Source organism: Hemitrygon akajei, chromosome 4 (genome assembly GCF_048418815.1).
Source record: "Hemitrygon akajei chromosome 4, sHemAka1.3, whole genome shotgun sequence".
NCBI lineage: Eukaryota > Metazoa > Chordata > Chondrichthyes > Myliobatiformes > Dasyatidae > Hemitrygon > Hemitrygon akajei.
This window is the reverse complement of record NC_133127.1, coordinates 163,898,568-163,917,250: the sequence shown is the minus strand read 5'-3', so window position 1 is coordinate 163,917,250 and position 18,683 is coordinate 163,898,568. Positions and strand designations below refer to the sequence as shown.

The following is an 18,683-nucleotide window of genomic DNA, read 5'->3' as shown; positions in this document are numbered from 1 at the left end:
AAGGAGTGAAATTAGTGTAGCTTTACCTATACAGCTGTTAGCTATATTTGAAGTCTTTTAATGTCCTTTAAATTATATAATAGATCATAATTTGATTTGCATCAGTACTGTGCTTGGCTTTCATGGCAACACGGACTTCCCACAGTGTTGTACCCACGCACTCCCCCCCCCCCCACCCCACCCCCTCATGCAGTCAATAAGAACATCATGTTTAGATTTTTTAAACTGTAGTGTCCTAGTGTTATGATAAGATTATTGATATAAATTGTATCATTAAAGATCTAAGGGTTAGTTTTATGAAGCTTCTTTCTGTGTCAAGCCTTACAAGATGCGTTACAGAATTGGCCTTGTGGTTTTGAATTGCTTCTGATTTATTCTCCAGTCCATTAAAACAGAGTTTGCAAATGTACCCCTATGAAGACCGTCTTAAAAACAAAATGAAAGTTTGGAAAAAATGCATGAATCTTGATTTTAAACTTGCATGCCTGATGAGAAAATGTTATGTAGTTAAAATATTCATAGAGTATTATCACTTTGAGCCTTTTGACCTCTGCTGTTTCTGATGAGTGTCACCATAGCTACATCTGAGTTGATGCATCGAAAGCCCAGGTATTATTTTAATTTCAAATTGAGATACTCAGACCAATGTATAAACCTGGCAGGATTGCTCTCAGGGTCAATGAGCAGATAGTTGAAGGGTCATTCAATTGCAACTGATTGGATTATTGGATAATAATGTTAGTTAAATTGTTTTAATAAATGTTATCTCTTTATTGTAGATACAGTTAATCTTAATTGTGTGCAGATGGAGGAAAGTCTGGCAGAAGATGCAATCAACAACAGTTGTGCCTTCTGCCAGATAGTTTGTAAGGGAAGGAGAGGGTTGCTTACAGGATACTGTAACTACATCCATCAACTAACATCATGGCAAGCCAGAATTTGATTGTACTGACATAACATAAATTTGCTGTTTAATGCAAAGGCAAACACAGCACAATTAAGAAAAAAACTGCATGTTAGCCTTTAATGCAAACGCACCACATACATTGTACAAAAGTCTCAGGCGCATATATATATATTTAGATTGCTGAGACTTTTGTACAGTTCTGTATTTGTCAATATGGAGTGGAGAGTGAGGTTGTAAATCTGGAGGGAGCAAAGGATGTTGGGAATGGCAAGGGTGAAAGCCACAAGAGGGGTGTGGGACAGGTGCCAGGGTCAGGGGATGGTGCGGGTGCAGACGCACCCAGCCCTGAGACACCAGGCAAGCTAATCTGATTCCAGACAAATGGCTTATTGATCATTACAGAACGTCTCTCTGGTGGTTCCCGCTCCCTTCCCTCTCCCTTCCACTTTTCCCAACCCTGGTCCCCCTCTCCCCGTCCCCTTCCCACTCTCAGTCTATAATAGAGACCCATATCAGAATCAGGTTTATCATCATCCACATATCTCATGAAATTTGTATGTTTTTGAGGTAGCAGTGTAGTGCAATACATGAAATTACTACAGTAATGTCCAAAAGTCTTAGGCACACTAGTGAGAATTATGTGCCTAAGACTTTTTCACAGTACTCGCTGTAGGTGAGGCCACATCTGAGATATTCTGTTCAGCTTTGATCTCATTACTATAAAAGATAAATACTTGCCTGCCACTTAAACTCTCCATCCCACTCCCACTTTGGATTCCTGTACTGTCTCAGTGAGGCCGAACACAAGCATTTTTCTGCCTGGGCAAGGTGCAGACTTATGGACTCAATATTTAACCTGATAGTTTCAGGTCATTGGATTTCTTGGATGGTATCAGTCATCCATCTGTGATATTGGCTCAGTTTATTGTTTGATCTTTTTGTACTGCATGGGATTGGAGGGCATACTGGGCACACCTTCCTGCCTTACATTTCAATGGTCCCACATTTATGTCTAAATTCTTTAGTCTTATTCTTTAACTGTTCCAATTCACCCTCTGGGCTGAGAACTTCCTTCACAGCTTATCCCCATGTTTACACCTGTTTCAGCCCTTCAGACCCCTCTCTCCACACACCCTACAGTTTTACTAGTTCCTTCTGATTCTATTTCAGTTCTGATGAAGCATTGTGTACCAAAAACTTTGACTCTGTTTCTGTTCTTACAGATGTGGCCTGTTTCACACAGAGACACACCAGGTTAATTGAGATACCAACATTACACAGGGTCTTGAGAGATTAAAAAAAAAGTAAGTACAAACTGTTTCCAATTACACAAAAGGACGCTGAGTAGCCAAAGGACTCAAGATCAAGATACGGAGATGATAAGGGGAAAATGTAATTTGGTTTTAGTACTTTATTTATGCAAAGCCTCATTCCACGCATGGGTTACTTTTAGATGTGAAGTATAGCATCCAAATGAAAGGCTGAAGGATTATCCTTAATAAATTAAGCCAAGTCACAACTTTGTATTAGAAGCTTGTCTGAAGTACAGTTACGTTAATCCCTTAAAGAGAAATACTTATCAGTTGCATTTATTGTATTACAGGAAGTCAGCAATTAATATAATTGTTTATATTATCTCTCAGGATATGTAATCTGCAAAGCATAATGCTGAAATTAAGTAATATGATGTAGTTTCTCTCGAGGCAACAGAAATGAAAATCAGTTAATTCAAATGTGGAGATTATTATCCCTGTATCAGGGTCAAATTGAGCCGTGCTAAAAATTGTCTTTTACTTCTGATTATGCGTTGTGATTATGCCACGTTATTCTCTGTGGAAAGCCAGTTTAGACTATCACTTTCTTCTGTGATTGGATGCTTGGTTGTCACAGCTCAATGCTGTTTAAAGACAGTCTTACTGAACCGTTCTACTTCATAATCTAATCCTGATAGATCCTTCTCATTTCACTTTTCACTAACTCTTCTTGTGAGTACTATTCCCTCCCCACTAAAACAATATACCACATTCTCCTGCCTTTATTGCATTTCTGCTGATTGATCTTCCAAACATTCTCAAGCCTTGATCAACCTCCTGTAGGAAGAACTGTTTGGACATCTGTCCCCTGAACTCTGGCTCTGCCACTGGTCTCAACACCATGGCTTACTTACTATTAATCTCCACTAACCTTTTGACCTCAGTTCTCACTGAATTTTGTTACAAACATTTCCCAATTTATATTGTTGGCTTGACATGCTAAGCCGTTTTAGCCTGCTTTTCCTGGCTTGGATTAATCTGGGCAAAGTTTAAATGTGTATCCAATGTAATTCATCAGAACTGCAAATGGTTTGTTTCTAATGAATATTCATGAATATATAACAGTCAAGAAGAGATAGTTATATTTCCAAAATGGATGACAGAGCTTGTGACACTAAAATAATAACGTTGGATAAGAGAATGTACAAGATTTTTCTGTGCAAAGATAATTGTGGGTTTGTTTGCATTTCTGGTGTCCCAAGTCAGAATTTTAAAAAAGTGTGAACTTATGATATTTCAGCCCCTAACACACATCAACAATATACCATTTTAGAATATCCTGTTAACTTTGTAAGTCAAAGTTACAGCATATTGCATTTAACCGTGTGACAAATTATTCTATGGATGCTGCACCCAGTGTTGTGACTGTAATCAAAGTCACTGGAGAGACACTGAAGCTGGTGATATTAAAGTTTTTATTCAGCAAAACAAGCAGGCAGTCCTTTGAAAACACTCGTGCTAGAATCTCACAAACTTAAAAGTACATCACATTTTTATACCCTCGAGATCAAAGGTAGATGATTCAATACAATTTCAATAATGACAATGACATCACTTACTTTAATATTTTGCATTGACAATGCTTCCTTTGAATTACATATCCACAGTGGGAGACACCTCTAAGTGTTCAACCACCCTGGTACAAACTAATTGACATAGATATTCTAAAAACTCCTGAAGACAGAGAGCCAGATGCTCAAGATTAGTCACTGTGTGAGCTGACTCTCTGATCAGCTTTTAATTGCAACTATACCTGCAACATTGCCTGATGTGGTAAGAGACAACATCAGCCTGGTCTGTCAGCTTGAACTCAAGTCACAATGGTGCAAAAAACTTAGCCATGTTGCCTGATTTGATGCAGGACATTTAACACTTTAATTATTGGGTTTTGGGGTTTTGGGTTTTTGATCCTCCACATCAACCCGGCACCGACTGTCTGTGTATATATATGTAATGACTAGGGAGCAATATGTTACATATTCATGTTGTGATGCATTCTATATTGAGTTGGAGTTTATAGCTAAGCAGGGAGGAGTGTTGTGTATTTAATATTTCAGTAATATTTGAGTTATATTGTAAATATATTTTTTGACTAAGCTTTCTTTATTTGTTTACATAATTCATTTATGTAATTCTTATTTTACATAAGAAATACCAGAAGGGCATACGTCATTACGCCACAATGTCAGAAGTGAACACCTCACTAAAAATAAAGTAGGCACATTTTCCCAGGCTCCCATGATAGTCTTTCAATTACATTTTGGAGTTACAAAACATAACATTTAAGACAATAAGGTTGTGAAACCACTGTGTTGCTTAGTAATAATTGCAGCTTTCATAGGGGCAGAGCCTTTCTCACTTTATCCTTTAAAATTGTTCCGATCATTGACTGACATAGCCTAACGCTTTTCCAATGACCAATGGTGTTTCACCTCTTCCCGATGGCTTTATTATTTCCACTACACTATTTACACTATTCCCACATAGTATGATACAATTATAGATATGATTGATATCATAGATAGATTCCCATCATAGATATGATACAACTACAATATTGACAGCCACAGCATAGTAAATGTTAAATTGTCCTATTCAGGCCTAAAGATTTGATTGTTGTGGAGGATTTCTTACTGTTGTGGAATAATGCCTTTCCTGACAAGGTGGGTGGGAGGTCACTCTGCTTGACAGGTGAGGCTTGTGGCTGTGAAACAATCTCTGGTTCTGAAGTCTCCTCTGTGTCCTCTGTAGTGGTTGTAGGAGTTGACTCTGGGACTGTAGGAAGTAGTTCTGATAGCTCTGGTCACATTTCTACTCTAAAAACTGGCTCTGCTGTCCTCAAATGATCAATGTGTTGTCTCCAGATTATATCAAATTCAATCTTCACTATGTAGGAGTGTGGACAAGTTCTGTCCTAAATCTTTCCAAGTACCCACTTTTGATCAGCTCTATAGTCCCTCACCAGGACAGCTTATCCAGGAGTGAAACATTGAATTCCTTGTGTGAGGAGCCATCAGATTGTCTCTACTGTTTGTCTTGCAAACTCCTTCTGAGATTGGATTTGACCACAAGGTGTGACCCAGGAACAGCATAACGGGTGAGTTATTGGTTGTGGAGTGTGCTGCACTGTGATATGCAAGGACAACATAGATGAGCTTATGATTCAGTGTCAGTGCTGACAGTACTCATTGTCCATTCTGCAGACTCTGCAAAGACCTTTCTGTCAAGCCATTTGTAGCAGATGATACAACGAAGATGTAATATGTCTTATACCATTAATTTTCAGGAATGACTGAAACTGTTCCACAGACAGACTGTGGTCCATTGTCACTGAATAACAGTTCTAGAACACCAGTCCTTGAGAAGAGGTTTCTCAACACAGCAACAGTGTGCAAAGCTGTATTGGGAAGTGTTCTGGCCACTTTTTAGCTGCATCCACTGTCTCCAAGAGATTTTTACCCATGAATGGTCCAGTAAAATCCACGTAAATCCTCTGTCAGGGCAATGCAGGCTATTCCGAGGGATGGAGAGGTGCTGCTCTTGGCATCCCAAACAATGAATGGCAAGCTGTTTGATCTGCTGATCTATCTGCTTTCTCTTTGGATCCCTGCTGTAATAGGGAGAGACTTAGACATTAGGCAGAATACATCAAGAGGAGTATCCTCTTTTGTAAAATTTTCTGGGTAAACGGGATAATCCATCTGTTATGGTCCGGTCCGTAGCCCGCATTCTGGGTCTTGATCTGGTCCACAGACTCCGGACTCCGGGTCTTGTAGCCGTCCCTCCTTTCGCCCTTGAGCCCAACTAGTCACACCTGTGGATCATCGTGGCTTGTTTAGACTCAAGGGGGCGCACCTGATGCCCATCGGCTGGCGGTGTATATAGGGGGCTCTGGGACTGAGTGGAGTTGGGGGGTTGTCCTAGCTTGGAGTTCCCCTTGTTAAAGATGAGTTCTTTGAGCAAGTCTGGCAGTCACCCTGGACCTAATTCCCTTCCTATCCCTTGCTTCTGTTGGGCAAGCCTGGCTGGATTGCTGTTGCCTGGTGGGGGACTCTGCCCCTTTCTATCCCTTGCTGCTGATGGGTTGTGCCCTGCAACCTACCCAGGTGCTCTGTGACCTGCTCAGGCCCCTGTGTTCCCGCCTGGGTCTGGGTCCTGCCCAGGAGTTATGTGGCCTGCACAGTGAACTCTGGGATCCTCCTGCCTGCCTGAACTCTAAGACTCTCTCGGAACCCCAGCATCACCTTGAATGTCATGTCCCTCACGCTCGCCACGGTCTCCACGTCTTGTCTCTTGTTTAGTAGTACCTGTCCTGCCCTTAGTACTTCAGTGCCTGTGTCCTGTGCTTGGGTCCAGCCTCCTGTCCCCTTATGACACCATCATCATTTCCATGATTAGTTGTCCTCTTCAATTTGATCTTATAATTGTGTCCTCCAAGAAACAGAGCCCATCTGTGCATTCATGCTGGTGTTGTTAGTGGAACATCCTTCTGTGGATTGAAATGGATACTAGTGGCTGATGATCAGTAATGAGAGTAAATTCTCTCCCATACAAGTACTAGTTGAAGTGTTTTACATACCAAATCAGACTCAATGCCTCTGTCAATCTGTGCATCATTTTTCTCTGCAGAGCTAAGGGAACATGATGTAAAGGCTATGGAGCGTTCACTTCCATCACTCAGAACATGTGACATCACTGCATCTACACCAAGGTGTCACAGGCAAGCTTCACTGGACAATATGGATCCTAATGTGTGAGTACAGTGTCTCACATCACCATTTCCTTCATCCTTTGGAAAGCCACCTCACACTGCTTTGTCCATTGCCATTTCTTTTCAATCTGTATTAATGAGTTCAAGGGATGGAGCACAGTAGCCAGATTTGGCAGGAAACTGTTATAGTAACTGATAAATCCTAAAAACACCCACATCCTTGGCTTTGGGGCATCCACCACTGCTTGAATTTTCTCAGCACACTTGTGTAATTCTTGTGCAGCAATGGTTGGCCATAGTAAGTGCTTCTTGGTTTAAAGAATTCACATTTGTTGTGTTATGCTCTGAGTGCATAACCTTCTAATGTTTTTAACAATATCATGAGATTTTGGAGATGTTCTTTGTCATCCGTACTGGTAACGATGATGTAATCCAGTTAACACTGAGTGCCTGGGCAGCCTTACAGCACCTGGTCCACAGCTTTCTGCCAGAGTGCAGGTACAGATGCTACTCCAGAAATAAGCCTATTATAGTGATTAAGTTCTTTGTGATTATTTATAGGAAGAAACAGTTTGGACTCTTTTCTGTCTGTGGGTAGTGGTAGTCCCTCAGATTTGAAGAAGACACTTTTGGAACCTGTGCATGATGGAATTTTCAGTGGAACAGCCGTTGCACAGGGACAATCCCACTCTCTGGGCAGAAGAGACCTTGATCCAGTGATACAGACAGTCGTTACGGCTGGAGTCCTCTCCTGCTGCAGGGGATGACCGGGATGTCTAAATATCTTGTCGTGGTCTTAGCGCTCCACAACGCCTGCTGGCCTGTCTTCTTGACCATTGGACCATTAATCAGTCTCCTCCGCTCAATCTGGCAGGGCTAGACTTCACACGCTGGGACAGACAGATCCCCTACCTCACCGAGGGTCAAAGACCCATCGGCTACCCTCACCTGGTTTGGCCCGTCTGCTGAGACGGTGTGGCTGCTGCGCGTGTTACAGCTACTTGGAGTCGCAGGTGAGAGCTGAGCACCAGGTGGGGACCAAAGGTGAACGAGCTGCCCTGAGAAGGACACAGCAGGCCCCCCCCCCATCAGAGGTGCCACCCCTCCCTAGACACCCCATACACCATCTGCGGGTAGGCCTCGGCTAAATCTACCTTGCTGAAATGTTTTCCTCCAGAAAAGCTTGTAAAGATGTCCTCTATCCAAGGCAAATGGTATTGATCTACTTTCAACACTGGGATAATGGTGACCTTAAGAGCACCACAGATTCTGACAGATTTGTTATATTTGGCTACTGGGACTACTGGTGTTGCCCATGGGCTCCACTTAAAATTGAAAAGAATTCCTTATCCTCCATGTGATCTTGCTCACTGGCAACTTTATCATGAATTGTATAATAAATTGGACAAGCTTTCTAAAATTTGGATGTGACTTTTTCATTTAATACTAGTTTACCTATGTTGTGCTTGAGTTTTCCACTTATGATATGGTGCATAATGATGTATGCTATTCATACACTGCTTACATAATGAATTATGTAAACAAATAAAGGATGCTTAATCAAGCAATATATTTACAATACTACTCAAATATTAAGTAAACCACGTTAACATTTGGCTGATGCTTATGCAGACATCTCACGGTCACCATTCTGTAAACTATATCTCTTACTCTGAGGGGCAGGCTGTGCTTTTGACTTCAATTTACTACTTGCAATTTACAATAAGAACAAAAGATTGGTTCTTGCTTGAATTAATATCTGCTATGTCAATGTAACTCCAGAATACACTCAACAACGAGTGTTCCTGTGAACAGTGACCATGGCAGAATTAAAACCCAGCCCAACAATCAAATCAGTTGCCACTCAAGTATAAATTCTAAAACTTAGAAATTGTTAGGGTTCTCTACGTTGGTGACATTTCGCAAATAGTTTCCTCACTGTTGATGGGATTAGTATAGTTATCTTCAACAACATGGGGGTGGTAACAAGTGGAGAATGATACAGTTAAATTGCTAGGCTTGTATCTTGGCAATGTATCATTTGATAGCAAAGGGTGTTCCTTTGTAAACCAAAGACTGTATCTTAATCTATTCCCTAATCAACAGCCCATTCAAAAATCTCCAACAAAAAATAGAACGTCCTGTTGATCAATTCTTTTAGTAATGATAAGCATATTTCTTAATTTCCTTACATCATAAAAGAAAATAATTTGGTCTATCAAATCTATTCCTATTCCCCTACCAATCTTTCTTGCAATGTGTTCCCCTGAATTCCCATGAATGAAAATGAATATCTAATCGATTTGATAAGTGTAACAAATATTTTCCTTTGTAAAGCTCTGGAAAAACCTGAAAAGCTTTACAATATTGTTCATGACAGCCTACATACTTTAAGGTCAGTCCTATTAATCTGAATAGAAACATTTAGTACTGTTATGGAATAGTGAGAGGAGTACTAAGGGCTTCTATTTAGATTACTAATATTGCATCAACAGCAATGTAGCCTAATAGTGTCCAAAGCAAAGTTGTTCAATTGACTGACTGCTCAAGTCAACAAGGACGATCTTTTCCAATCAAAACTGCAGTAACATTCCATCCCAGTATCACCATGAGAACTTGTACTGGAATACATGGGAACATTATCCTGACATGGATTTGTATGGTCAATTCCTCATCATCAACTCAGTTGGTATTCTGAAATGCCTTATCATTATCATCTGAGATGGTTGGAAGAGAAGAAGTACTTATAAATTCCAGGCTCAACTAAAAATAGACAATATGACTTGCTATGTCTAAATAATAAATTTTAAAAGCATGATTTTGGAAGATTTACAAAATTCATTCAAGGCACATTATTGAAATAATAGAAGAAAACATGATGCTTTTCTGGAATTCAATTAAAGGAAATCAATCTATCTCAACCAATATATTAAAGATACAGCAAGGGGACATCTCCTTCCAGCCCAACATGCTCCTGCTGCTCAATTACACCCAAATGACCAATTAGCCTACTCCGTCTTTTGGAGGGGGTGAGGAAACCAGAATACCTGGAGAAAATCCATGTAGTCATGGGGAGAATGTACAAACTCCTGAGGGCAGTGGCTGAATTGAATACAATCTGCTGGTGCTGTAACCACTATGCTACCATGTGTCAATACACTGCTGGTAAGCTCCAGTTTATTGATACACCCTCCTTGGCCATTGAGTGCTAGTATTAGAAGACTTGAGGAATCCCCTCTGTAGGACTTCCAACAATAAATGCGCTAACCAGCAAAGAATGAAGAGATGGCCACAGAATGAATGTACTAAAGATTAAAACAGTTATAACAGATATCAACAAAAGAATATTTTAGATCGGTTCTCCCTAACTAAGGAAGGATATACTTGTAATCAAGGAAGTGCAACAAAAGATTGCTTTGCATATTTGGCGCCCTGTTGCACTCACCTTATTGTAAGCAAACGCTTTGAGAGGCTGGTTAAAGACTACATCTGCAGCATGCTACCACCCACACTGGACTCCCTACAATATGCCTACCGACAGAACCAGTCTACTGATGACGCCATAGCCACAGCACTACACACCGTCCCCACTCACCTGGAGAAGAGGGCTGGATACGTTAGGATGCTGCTTCTGGACTACAGTTCAGCATTCAACACCATCATTCCCTGCAGACTTGACAGGAAGCTCAGAGACCTCAGCATGCATCCCACCTTCTGCAGCTGGATCCTAGACTTCCTACTGGATCGCCGACAGGTGGTAAGGATGGGCTCCCTCACTTCTGCCCCTCTGACCCTCAACACAGACACCCCCCAGGGTTGTGTCCTGAGTCCTCTCCTCTACACCCTTTACACTCATGACGGTGCTGCCACACAGAGCTCCAAACTGCTGATCAAATTCAAAGATCACGTGATATTGATCGGCCTTATTTCTAGCAGTGATGAGACAGCCTACAGAGGAGGGGTTGACACTCTGACACAGTGGTGCCAGGATAACAACCTCTCCCTCAATGTCCAAAAAACAGAAGAGCTGATTGTGGATTACAGGAGGAACGGAGACAGACTGGCCCCAATCAACATCAATGGGTCTGCAGTTGAAAGGGTGAGTAGTTTCAAGTTCCTCAGTAGACACATCACCGATGATCTCACCAGGACTGTACACTCTGGCTGTGTGGCAAATAAAAGCACAACAACATTTCTTCCACCTCAGGTGATGGAAGAAGTTCTCCATGGGCCCACAATTCCTCAAGACCTTTTACAGGGGTGCCATTGAGAGCATCCTGACTGGCTGTATCACTGCCTGGTAAGGAACGGAACCAACCTTGATTGCTGGGCACTGCAGAGAGTGGTACGGATAGCCCAGCACATCAGTGGATGTGAAATTCCCTCTATTAAGGACATTTACAGCAGCAGGTGCAGAAAGAACACCTGGAAGATCATTGGGGACACCAGTCACCCCAACCATACACTGTTTCAGCTGCTTCTGTCTAGCAAATGGTACTGCAGCATTAAAGCCAGGACCAACAGGCTACAGGACAGCTTCTTTCTACAAGCCATTAGACTTATAAATTCACATGTTTTCACATGAGATTTAAATAAAATCATTCAATTATTCAGGAAAGATTATTTATTTTCTGGATTAAAGATATTTCCTAAATTCTCTTGAGTTTAGAAAAATGAGAGGTGGTCTTCCCTGAAACATGCAAAATTCTTAAGGGGCTTTAAAATCAAATCTACAGATACTGAAATCTAAAACAAAATGAAAAGGTCAAGCAGCAGCAATGGGAAGAGAAACAGAGTGAGTGTTTCAGGTTGAAAACTCTGACAAAGGGTCTCATCTAAAAAGTGAACTCTTTGTCTTTCGAAAGCTGGTGTCGGATCTGCAAAGTGCTTCCAACATTCTGTTTTTATCTTATGAATAGCTTTTTTGGGATTATGTTTCACATGGCTGGGGTGTCCAGAAGCAACGATTACAGTACCAGAGGTTGGCCATTCAAAGATAAGGAGGGAACCAATTTCTTCGCTCAGAGAGTAGTAAGTTTTTGTCATTATCTTATTTGTTGTGGAGGCAGTCATTGATTACATTCAAAACAGAGATCTATGGATTTTAAGAAAGTCAAGAAATATTGCAAGGACGTAGCCGAGACTTGAGATGCTGAGTTATAGAGAAAGGTTGAATAGGTAAGGAATTTATTCTCTGGAGCATCAGAGAATGAGGGGAGATTTGATAGAGATATACAAAGTTATGAGGATACAGATAGGGTTAATGCAAGCAGGTTATTTTTCACCAAGTTTGAATGAAACTAGAACTAGAGGTCATAGGTTAAGGGTGAAAGGTGAAATATTTAAGGGAAACCTCAATTAGAACTTCTTCATTCAGAGGGTGGTATGAGTGTGGATGAGCTGCCAGAGTAAGTGGTGGATGTGGGTTTAGTTTCAATAATGGTTCGGCACAGCCAAGAAGGGCCAAAAGGCCTGTTTCTGTGCTGTAATGTTCTATGGTTCTATGGTTCTAATTAATAGAGATACACAAATTGGAGGGGTATAGAGGGCTATGGTCAGATGCGGGCCATGGGACCAGGTAAAATAACAGTTCAGCATGGACTCCGTGGCCAAAGGGTCTGTTTCTATACTCTGGTGCTGTGTGGGTTTTCTCTGGTTTCCCCACACATTCTAAAGACGTATATGTTAGTTACTCACATGGGTGTGATTGAATAGTGTGGGTTCATTGGGCCAGAAGAGCCTGTTACTGTGCTGTATCTCTAAAGAGAAAAAAATAAAAATATAATTAGTGAATAAGGTTAGCACACATGTGGATGCATTTTTTCACAGTTAGATATGCTATATATTTTGTAATGTGATTTCCTATTAACTTTAACTTTCTTGTTGTGGTGAAGCGAACGCTACAGTGACCAACAACAAAGGGAGCGTGAACTGCTTTAATGAATAAGATGGTATTCATTGTAATCACAATCTGTTCACTGATCACCCACACAGAAATGGACACTTTTCACCGTCTCCTGTTTTTACATTCTCTTCTTCTTCCAACTCCTCCAATAGAGGTACATGAATTGGAGGGGTATAGAGGGCTATGGTCAGATGCGGGCCATGGGACCAGGTAAAATAACAGTTCAGCATGGACTCCGTGGCCAAAGGGCCAAAGGATACATTCGATGGAATGGAATGTGCACATATCAGTCCCCACATCTTCCAAGCTACTTAAAACTAACTTTATTTTCTTTTTCCTGATTCTGATGGAAGCCCTGTGACCTGATAAATAAACTGTTTCTTTTTCTGTACGTGTTGCTGATCTGCTGAGTGTTTCCAGCATTTTCTGTTTAACCTGCAGATGGATACTTAGCTTACTGTTACCTGTCACTTTAATTTTCTATCCATTCCCGGTGTGACCTATGCATCTGTTATAACAGGGTCCAATGCAAGCTTGTTGACTAACAGTCTATCTTTCGCTAGTTACATAGCAGCCTTCTGGACTTACATTGGAATCTACAACTTTAGCTAATTTGCACTTCGTCTGTATTAGAACTGGACTTTTCCTCTATAAGTCATCCATCTGTGATATTCTCTCTCTCTCCCCCTCCCTCTCTCTTTCTCTTTTTCTTTCTTTTTCTCGCCCTTTCCATTAGCATATCCAGACCTGTTATTTGCAAGATATTTTCTTTTCAGCCTGAACTGGCACCATTAGCAACTTACGGCCACAGTCTATCCTCTTCCTATTTAAATTACTTTCTTTGCCCTATCAATACCTTCCCCCATTTTCTCTGGAACTGAAAACTACATTACTTTTTCTCTTTCCCACGTCTGATAACATGGTTTTGACATGAAATACTGACTTGCTATCTATTGCTTGCCCTGCTTGATGATGGTTCCAGCCTTTTCTGTTTTTGTTATGTGCTGAGAATAATAACTGCACCTGAAGTTCTTCCATACGTTTGTTATTTGTGACCAAAGGAACATTTCTTCCGCATAGCTTTCAGGGTAAATTCACTAATTGAAATAAGTAAAAGGATAAACAAACAATTAATGAAAAAGATGTCAGACCAGATGAATGAAATATCCATGCTACCTAAAAGGAAGTTCAGTGCTTAACTGAAGAAACATTTTTGCCAAAGTGTAAAAGTTATGAACTAAACATTACAGATGAAATAGCAAAGCACTGGGAAAGAGAACACTATGAGTCGGTTCTCTTGTAACAGAATATTATATTATTTTAGTCTCTCTGCAAAAAGATTTATCTCAGTATAGCACCATGAAACATTCTGATCCCAACCACATTAACATGCATGCGTTTGCAGACAAAGCTCAAAGCTCTTGCACAATGCAAACCAAGCACGTAATTCATCATCACAGCAGACGCTTCTGATGAGCCTACAAAAGATTTACTTCCACAATAATTCATCATGTTCGTGGCTCAGTTGTGGCTGTTCTTCATTCTCTGGTACAATTGCAATTTAGTCTCCAGGACAAAGCAACCATTTATTCATACTCCCCCCAAAAGTATCTTTGCTTCCAAAATAAAAGCTTTAAACTATCTTCCACAATTCATTTGATGACCATATAGTCAATCCATACATATCTGATTATCGTTTCGTTTAGGTTACATGTCAGGAACGGGGCCGGATGGACCCAAACGCAGGACGCAGACACTGAAGTACTAGGGGGAGGACAGGATGGGGATGCCATGGCATGCAAGGGTAGAGTTGGGGTTCAGGTAGATAGAGTGTCAGGCAGGCAGAGCAGAGCGGGCTCCCGGGGTTCAGGCAGGCAGGTCTAGGTGGCTAGATAGGCTGGTGGAGAGCCCTCCCTGGGCGGGCCGCATATATCCTGGGTAGGGCTGCCTCCCAGGTGGAAACACCGGAGGCCTGGGCACGATGCGGACCCCTAGGCGGGTGCGGGGTACAATCCCAGGGTTTGGGCGGAAGAGGAGGATGGGGCAGAAGCCCTGCCGGGCAGCAGCAGACTGGCCGGACCTGCCCGACAGAGGCAAGGGGTAGGAACGGGCAGAACCACCGCCGGGCCACGGCAGACTGGCCGGGCCTGCCTGACAGAGGCAAGGGGTAGGAACGGGCATAGGTCTAGGGTGACCAACACAACAGCCATGATAATGGGAAAATCGGGAACAGCCGGCAGACAGCGCGACCGCGCGAACAAAACAAACGAGCGGAGAAGCGGGACCAGCGCATGGGAAGAAAGGTGGGGGACAGGACCAACCTGGCAGTACTGGTACGGGGCAGAGAAGCATGATGAGGAGTAGATCTGAGCCCGGGCACGATAACAGAATGTAGAGAAGAGTTCGGAGCCGGCGGGGAAACAGAACAAAACGACCACCCACCTGGTCCCAGTCCCAAGGCCCCTTATAAACTCCTGCAGCTCAATGAGTCACAGGTGTGCCTCCTTGAGCCAGGAGGGTCCTAACTAGATTACGGGTGATGGGAGGGACAACTGCAGGACTTGGAGTCCGGAGCCCCCGGACTGGATCGAGACCCGGAACGCAGATTCCGGACCGGACCAGACCCTGACATTACGTTATTTCAATGATGAATTTTCTTTTTGGATATGTCCTTGAAAGATTGTATTGTCGTCCTGAAAATTGTGAATTGAATTGTTGCAAAGCCCTGAAATTATTGAGGATATTAAAGGAAGTTATCATCTATTCATCTATGTTTTTACAACACATTAATTTTATGTACCTTGAATTATGATGTTTACTTGCTTCCCTGTGGTCACACTGGTACTCTTCTGCTTCTGTGTTGATTCTAAATAACATTTTCCTACAATAGTATCCATTCAGTTGTGGTAAAAAAAAAACCTAGAATTTGTTAAAGCCTCTACAGTATCAGCTTGCCTCTTGATTTTTCAGCATATCTACTTTGAGGACATGTATACCTTTTGGCACTTTTGTCTCTGCATTTGTCAGTCTCTGTAATTTGGCTTTAAGATTTTCTTTACGTCACTAGAACATGCTTTGTTGAGTGTACAGTGATTGTTCAATCTCATGTAACTGCCTGCATTATTCCTGACTCCATTAAATTATTTCATTTGGAACTTGAGTCATCACTTGCAATGAAGTTATCTTCATGCTCAGTCATGGTACCTCTTTATCTTCTCTTCCAGATTTGACATTTGACAGATTTCTAGTCTACCACAATTAAATCCACATCATAACCCCCTTGAATTTTTGAGTTCACTGTCTTTACAGAGTATCTCTTTAGCTTCAGTGTAGTCTTGTTGTAAATTAAAGTTCAAAAGTTCAAAGTAAATTTATTATCCAAGTACATATATGTCACCATATGCAACCCTGAGAATCATTTTCTTGCAGGCATTCACAGTAAATACAAGAAACACAATAGAATCGATGAAAGACCGTACCCAACGGGATAGACAAGCAAAAAACAACAAACTGTACAAATACAAAAAGAAAGATAAAATAATAATAATAATCATAAATAGTAGATTCTGAAATTCTAAATCAAGCCCGGTGGATGATACTAATGAAGTATTTGCGTACTGTAATCACCCTATCTATTAACCACCAAAATAGAACAACCACTGTTATCAAAATAAGCCGAGGCATTTTTTTCAAGGCAACTCTCTACATCCACTCTTGTTCTGTCTAGCTTTAGAACCACTCTCTAATTTACTGAAGTGGATGAAAATTGGGATTCAAGTCAGAAACAGCTAAATAAGCTATACATTAACGTAACTTTTATGTGCACAATTTGAAATTATATGCCCCTTCATCAGTTAAGCTAAAGCAATTAGTTCAAATAGTAGAACTATTTTTGAAAGATATAAACATGAACTTTGGAATGGATAAATGCAGAACATTAAACATAAAGAAAGGTGCAATAGAGCTGGTACAACATAAAACAAAGCAGAAGGATACAATACAACCGATGGATGAATATGAAACATATAAGTATCTGGGATATCAACAAGGAAAGAAAATAGATGCTAGTGTCCGTTGACAGACACTTACTTTTGACAGAATTTGACAGAATTTACTTCAAGGCTTAAGAAAATCTGCTAAACAAAGCTCAACAGTAAAAATATAACAAAGGCAAAAAACACTTTTGCTATACCTATGTTAATGTATTCCGTTACATACCAGCAACAATAGATGTAGAATGGAGTCGGAGAATTATTGCAAAGCAACTAAATTTATTAACATTTACGCAGAAATATAGAAAATTAAACATACAATTAACTTAAACAGAAATTAATAGTGTTATGCATCTGTAGCTCCCAAACAGTCAAACTTAGAAACAATTCTTAACAAAGGCTTACTCAAGCACAGTCTTCGAGTGGCAGTTTAAAAAGTCCAGGTGATTCATGAAATGAGTGAGAGGAGAAACTTGTATATTCATGATGCAACGAAGAGACGACCTTGAAGATTCACAATACAGCGGAGAAGCGATCTTGCAGAGACAATCCTTTAGGTTCGTTCGAAGCCTGCAATCTTCACTCTCGCTCTCTCTTCCCATCGATTCCTTAATGACTCCATACCGAGTGACTCAATTTTTGGCAATCGGTCTGTGTTTCTCTTTTTATACCGTCGGTATAAGTCATCAAGTAAAGCTTACAGAAACGAAACTACAGATTCCCAGCAAATCATGTAATGCCTCCACCCACCCCTTCACCATTTCCCATCCCCTTTTCCCCTTCTCAGGTTATCTCCTTGCCTGCCTATTGCCTCCCTCTGGTGCTCCTTCCCTTTTATCTTTCTTCTATGACCTTCTGTCTCTTTTACCAATCTTGACAGAATTCCTCAAGTCTCCATGAGATCTAGCTCACTGACTATCACTGATGGTATAAGGTACAGGATGAGCTTTGCAAAACTTGGGTGTGGTGTTTTCATTTAACACTATTTTATCCTTATCTTTGAGTTTTCTAATACCATGCTTGAACACTCCTGTGATATCATCCAGTCTCTTTCTTAACTTGCTTTCAGTTGACTCTATTGCAGGGGATATAGCATGCAAATGGTGAATGGATCTGCAATCAAGTTGTAGCTGTCCCAGCCACTCATGACCCCACAATGCTGGCCCTCCTGTTTTTACCCCATATACGCCTAATGTAGCTTATTGGTTGCTGTCTTTTACTGTTACAAATGTTGTTCCACAGGCGTTTATCTTTTCTTCAGTAAAGTTCTTAGTTGGATATCTGCAGCTTCAGTTGAGTAAATACCATTCAAACTCATTTTGTGGAATGACTGAAACAGCTGAGCCAGTGTCCAATTTGCTGCTCATTTTTGGTGTAAGCCATATTAGTCGTCTCTGGTTAGTTTTCATATTGTTAAGGCTTTCCAGTCTTGTATCACTCTTGTCATTATCATATTTTTCATCAACAGCATGCAGATTAGTGCACTTTTTGAAATTGCACTCATCTTTTCACTTTTTCTTTTCCCTCTGCAGCCCATTTATTTTTGTCTGCCCGACATGATCTTTGTATGTGTCCTACTTTATTGCATTCTCTGCAAGTTTTGCCTTTAAACTGCATTGATCTACTGTACGTGAGAGCCTACCAGAACGGTACCGCAATTTGCTCAGCCAGGAATGTTTTCATTTAGACATTGCATTTTTGCATTGCTGACTGCATTTCAATTGTGTCTCTTGTCTGCTGTTTCTATTGATATAGCAATTTCAACTGCTCTTTTAAATGTAAGTTGTGCTTCAGTTGGGAGCCCTTTTTGAATTTATTTTTGTAAGATTCCACAGACTATATGGTCTCATAGTGC

The 18,683-nt window shown here is 41.0% G+C and overlaps 1 long non-coding RNA gene across 1 annotated transcript in view; it reads left to right on the top strand.

Moving 5' to 3' along the window:
• Positions 1 to 8,282, top strand: part of LOC140725968 (uncharacterized) — a 36,937-nt gene extending 28,655 nt beyond the window's left edge. The window contains exons 2-4 of the long non-coding RNA XR_012098550.1: positions 2,131 to 2,211; positions 6,850 to 6,973; positions 7,493 to 8,282. This is a non-coding gene — a long non-coding RNA (uncharacterized lncRNA). The remainder of the gene's footprint in view (positions 1 to 2,130; positions 2,212 to 6,849; positions 6,974 to 7,492) is intronic.
• Positions 8,283 to 18,683: the final 10,401 nt, after the last annotated feature.